Raw genomic sequence first — 5928 nt, 5'->3', positions numbered from 1 at the left:
AATTGAACTCAGGACCTTTGGAAGAGCAGGCAATGCTCTTAACCACTGAGCCATCTCTCCAGCCCCTGTTTTGTTTTTAAGTCTGAGAGGTAGAGTTTATAATCCTGTGTAACATTCTAACAAAGAACTCTGAACTGTAGTGCTGGGCTGCGGTAGTACTTTAATTACATGGTGTGTGTGTGTTTGACCTCCTTCTACCTGATTTTGTACATAACAAATTAGGGCAAACATAGAGAAACATTGTAAAACAGAAACAAATACAAAATCAGATTGAGAAAAATGCAAATACCAGAGAGATGGTTCAGATTAAGAGACTGTTCTTCCAAAGGACCCTGGTTCAATTCCTGCAACTGTATTTTCAGCTTCAGTGTGTCCAACACCCTCATATAGACATGCAAACAAAACACCAGCGCACATACATAAAAAGGAATTTTTTAAAAAAGGAAATATATGAAAAGTGAGGACCTACATGGATGACTTAATTTAAATGACTTTGAACTTCCTGGCAACAAACAGGAGATGGAGGTAAGTCAGTATGCTATTCTTTGTTTTTGACACAAGTTCTCAACCTCCCAAGTGCTACTATTACAGGCAGATAGCACGTCTGTTGTAGGGATCTTTCTGGAATAAGCACTCTGATACCAGTGAGAGTGGACGGAAGCCAGGCCAGCTTCTGAAAGCCTCAGGCCTGGGTCCAGTTTGCATTCTCAGTGTGAAGAAGCAATGGAGATTTTACAGAAGCATACTGGCAGGCAGGTTGTTAGGGGCAACGCTCCGTTGTTTCAGCCTTGACCAGGTCCTTCTGTTCCGGGGAGTTAAGTGAAGTCATGCTTGGCGAGCAGGCAGTACAAGCCGTGCTGTGAGTGCCTCACTAAGTCAACAAATCAACATTTAATAATTGGTCTTTTCTAGCTCATTTTGCTTCATTATGCCTAGCTTCTTAGGAGCGGTACTTGCCAGGGCTGGGCAGTGTAACCCTGCCTGAACTGGTACTCACCAGGGTGACCTCTAATTCAAAGCAGTCCCCCTGCCTCAGTCTCCTGAGTGCTGGGGTTACAGATATGTGCCTGACTTAAGTCTTAAAGACATTTTTAGTTACAGCCTTCCCTGTGTCTGGGATGATGAGCATTTTGGCTGTTACCAGTTCTTACTGCCTTCTGAGGAGGGTATTTTTGGCTTTCTGGTCTTGGGAATTATAGGTAACTCACTGCTAGTCACAACGGGATTATGTTCAGATCCAGGTCTGCTGGAAGGCCATACAAACCTTAACTTTGTTTCTGAAGACTGTCCTTCGTGTTTCACAGGAAGGAGGCCTTGGTCCTAAAACCTTGACTGCCGTCCCAGGTTAGTGAGGTGACCTGCTGCTCCCAGTCCTGGGCTGGGTGTTGTTTCTTCAGCTTCCCAGCAGCCTGTCAACCTTCCTTGCCACCCTTATTTAAGTCCAGTGGTGTTCATGTCACTGGTGTTCTTGTGGGCACTCTTCCTGTTTTCTAATTCCTGTGACCACTACTGTACTTAGCTGTTTCCCTTCGCACTGGGAAAGGATGTTGAGGGTTTGTGCAATTGATTTTCCCCTCATCTGTGTGGGAGTTTTTCTCCCTCAGATTGTCTAAAGTGTGGTGCACACTGCTTATTTCTTAGAGATTAGCTGTCACCTGCACTAGTCCACTCGAGAAGAGCTCCCCGTAGTGGTAGTCTTTGCACAGCGCTTGAACTTCCTAGAACCTAGGAAGTTTTGGTGTCACATGCATGACATGCTTCCCATGGTTCGGGTGCATTCTGTAGTGCAGAGCTAGTGGGAGGCTGAAGGGTGGCTAAGGACTGGATTTAAGTTGGCAATTTAAAACTGGGATTTACTATTCCCTGATCTATCATGGTATTGGCCTGAAGGAAAAAAAAAGCTAAAGGGAAGGAACTTTTATCTGGGCATAGTGGCTCCCACCTTTAATCCTAGCACGTAGGAGGCAGAGGCCAGCCTAGTCTGTGCAGTTTCAGGCCAGCCAGGCCTGCAGTACTTCTGTAGCAGCCCTGGTACTATGATGGATATGTTGCGGGGGTTGGGGATGTATGTGGGGGATCCCCCTTGCTACCTGGTAAGATCGTGTGAGGAGGCTTTGTCCTGCCTCTAATCTATGCAAGGACAAGGGTTGGTAGAGTTCTGGCAGAGAGGAGAAACAGGAAGGGCGGGGAGTCCTGGTCATACATTGGTATCCCCAAGGACAGAGAAGTGGATCAGAAGAACAGGCCGAGCCTGGTGAGGGTCAGCACTGCTCACCAGGAGACAGCTGTGGCATAGTAGAAGGGAGGCGGGAAACACCAATCCCTGAAAGGCCCGTGTGTGTCCAAATGCCCTGTGCCTGTTAGGAACTGGCTGGAGTATAGTGTGATGCACTCAGTTTAAAGAGTGGTAGGGAGAGGCTGGAGGGTTGGCTCAGTAGCTAAGAGCACTTGATGCCATGCAGAGCACCCATGTGGCAGGTCACGACTCTGTAACTCCAGTTCCAGGGTGCTCACAACATCTCTGGCTTCCACAGACACTGCACATGTGGCACACATATATACTCGCAGATAAAACACACATAAAATATATAAATATAACAAGTGTTAGGTATGTCCTTGAGTCCCTTAACTCTCTGAAGGGCAGAGTCCATTCCCAGAGACTTAATCCTGGAAAGAACAAACCATGGACTGTCGACCCTCTGTGGAAGGAAAAAGCCCTCACAGAGTAGAAAGGTACACCGTCTAAAAGATCAGGGAGCCGGGAAACCACACACTGGAGCTCACTGCAGACTCAGTATACCTATGTGCACATGAGCTGTTGCCTTTTCCCCCTGACACTGGCACGGTCCATGTGACATCTCTTACTCTGAACCTGCCAGTCGTGATGGAGCAGAACCACTTTGATCATGAAGCTATGGACTAATGAGTTCCCTTCCCGCGGGCTGAGAGGACAGGGAAGTGAGGGAAAGTTATGCTTCATAACTCTCTTCCCTAGAGCGAGGTGGGGCAGCTCCCAGTGAGCACAGGGGCTGGCTGCAGAGACCTTGTCCCTCCTGCCCCTCAGCTTGTTTAGTCCCCCCACAGCTGAATGGGCCACATTAATCACCCAGGGGTGGGTGCTATGGAGAAGGCTCAGCCATCACACCCGGCCCAGCGAGTTGTGGGTGCTATGGAGAAGGCTCAGCCATCACACCTGGCCCAGCGGGTGGCACATTGACATGGCAGAGGGACTGTTTGCTTTCAGCCTGCTTGGGTCTGTGAGGGGTTTGCATGTGCACAGCAAGGAGAGTGCAACTCAATGCTGTGTGCCAGTGGGTGGTATGGGGGAGGAGGCAAATCTCCAGGTAGCTGTGGCACCTAGGAGGGGTAGATGTGGAGGAAGGAGAGGTCTTGAGTACAGTGGGGTCACATGTGCAGCAGAGGCCACCTGAGGGAGGGTACTGCAGCTGGCAGCACAGCAAGGTGTCCTGTGGTGGAGAAGATGGTCAGGTGGAGTGGGGGAGAGGATTGGGTGGGGAGGGACATGGGAGTGTCAGGTCCTGGGTTGGTAGGGTACTGGGTGAGCAGGAAGAGATGGGGACCTGGGCTCAAATTCTCTTTCTGGAGGAATCTGGACAAGTTACTTCACCTTCATGATTTTGTTCTCTGTGCTGGCTATTATTATTATTATTGATTTTGATTTTTTGAGACAAGGTTTCCCTATATATCCTTGGCTGTCCTGGAACTTGATCTGTAGACCAGGCTGGCCTCGAACTCAGAGATCTGCCAGCCTCTGTCTCCCTAGTGCTGGGATTAAAGGTGTGTGCCTCCAATACCCGGCTTGTGCTGTCTATATTTATGTCAACTTGGCATAAGTGATTTGGAATGAAGTAAACTTTATTGAGCAAATGTCTATATGATTGACCTGTGGGAAAACCTGTGTGGCATTTTCTTGGTTGGTGATTGATGGGGGCCCAACTGTAGTTGGTTACTTTTTACTCTGCTCTTTGGGGGCCCACCACTCAGTACCCAGATAAATACACAGAGACTTATTCCTGCTTATGAATGTCTAGCCTTAGCTTGGCTTATTTCTAGCCAGCTTTTCATAAATTAACCCATCTACCTTTTGCCTTTGGGCTTTTATCTTTCTCTGTCCTATATACCTTTACTTTTTACTCCATGGCTTGCAGTTTATTTAGGTGGCTGGCCCCTGATATCCTCCTCTCTTCTCTCAATCCTTGATTTTTTCTTCCCAGATTTCTCTTATTTATTCTCTGTCTGCCAGCCCCACCCATTCTTTCTCCTGCCTAGCTATTGACTGTTCAGCTCTTTATTAGACCAATCAGGTGTTCTAGAGAGGCAAAGTAACACAGCCTCACGGCTAAACAAATGCAACATAAAAGAATGCAATACACTGGGTGGTGGCGCACGCCTTTAATCCCAGCACTCGGAGGCAGAGACAGGTGGATCTCTGTGAGTTTGAGGCCAGCCTGGTCTACAGAGCGAGTTTCAGGACAGGCTCTAAAGTTACATAGAGAAACCCTGTCTTGAAGAACCCAAAGGAAAAAAAAAAGAATAGAATGCATCTTTATATCAGTAAACAAATATTCCACAGCATAAATGAATGTAATACCTCTTAAAATACAATTCTGCAACACACAACTCACTGGGCGGTACTACCCCTGAGCTGGTAGTTCTGGGTGTTTTATCAGGCTGAACAAACCACCAAAGCAAACCAGAAAGCAGTCTTTGTCCATGGTCTCTGCGTCAGATCCTGCCTCCAGGTTCCTGGGCTTCCCTCAGTGGATTGTGACCCAGGGTATGTAAGCCAATTCAACCCTTTTCCCCCACAAGTTGCTTTTGGTCATAGTCTTTATCACAGTGATAGGAGCTTAACTAAGACTATCCTTTAAATTTTTTTTATAGTGCTAGAGATTAAACCCAGAACCTCTCACACACTGGACTGTGCTCCCCACTGAGCCTTAGAGTGTTAATATTATCACAGTATCTGGGGTGGAGTATGTTGGCATTAAAATGCCTGGCATATTATAGATGTTTGTTAAAAAATAGCAATACAGGTATAGCATCATAGCACATGCAGGTATAGCATCATAGCACATGCAGGTATAGCATTATAGCAATACAGGTATAGCACATGCAGGTATAACATAGCACATGCAGGTATAGCATTATAGCAATGCAGGTATAGCTCATGCAGGTATAGCATCATAGCATGTGCAGGTATAGCATCATAGCACATGCAAGTATAACATCATAGCATGTGCAAGTATAGCACATGCTAGGCTGTGCTCATGCTGTGTAGACTTAGCTGCCATAAGAAGAGTTTTCATTATGGCCTGGGCCCATCACCCAAAGTCTAGTGTAGGCTTTAATAAGGATGGTGTGGAGTGGGAAGGGATTTGTAAATGGACATTTAGTGCTTCTCAGTATCTCTTCACACAGCCTTAACACTGCATTAGTTACTTTTTATTGCTGTGATAAAATGCCGTAACCAACTTACAGAAGATTTGGCCTATGGTTCCACAGGGAGAGAGCCCAGAATGGCTGGGGAAGGACGGCAGCAGGCAGCCAGAGCGGGCAGCTGAGCATCGCATTTTCAGTGACAAACACAGCAGAGAGTGTGGTGGATATGGGGCAGGGCTATAGACTCAAAGCCATCCCTAACTGTCCTTCTTCCAGCCTTCTGAAGGTTCCTCAGCCTCCCAAACGGGACCACCAACTGGGGGCCACGCCTGTGGGGCACTGTCATTGAATTCACCATAGACTTTATTTATATTTTTTAAAAGTTTTTTTTTCTCATTTTACATACCAATCCCAGTTCCCTCTCCCTCAGACTTTTTAAAAGAATAATATATTCAAAACTGTTTAGTTAGTAGTTAAGATTTACTTTTTGTTTTTAATGTTTGAAATTATTGCCAATTGGACCCT

Source organism: Microtus ochrogaster, chromosome 16 (genome assembly GCF_000317375.1).
Source record: "Microtus ochrogaster isolate Prairie Vole_2 chromosome 16, MicOch1.0, whole genome shotgun sequence".
In the NCBI taxonomy this organism is placed as follows: domain Eukaryota; kingdom Metazoa; phylum Chordata; class Mammalia; order Rodentia; family Cricetidae; genus Microtus; species Microtus ochrogaster.
The sequence above is the reverse complement of the archived record's forward strand: the minus strand, read 5'-3'. Positions refer to the sequence as shown.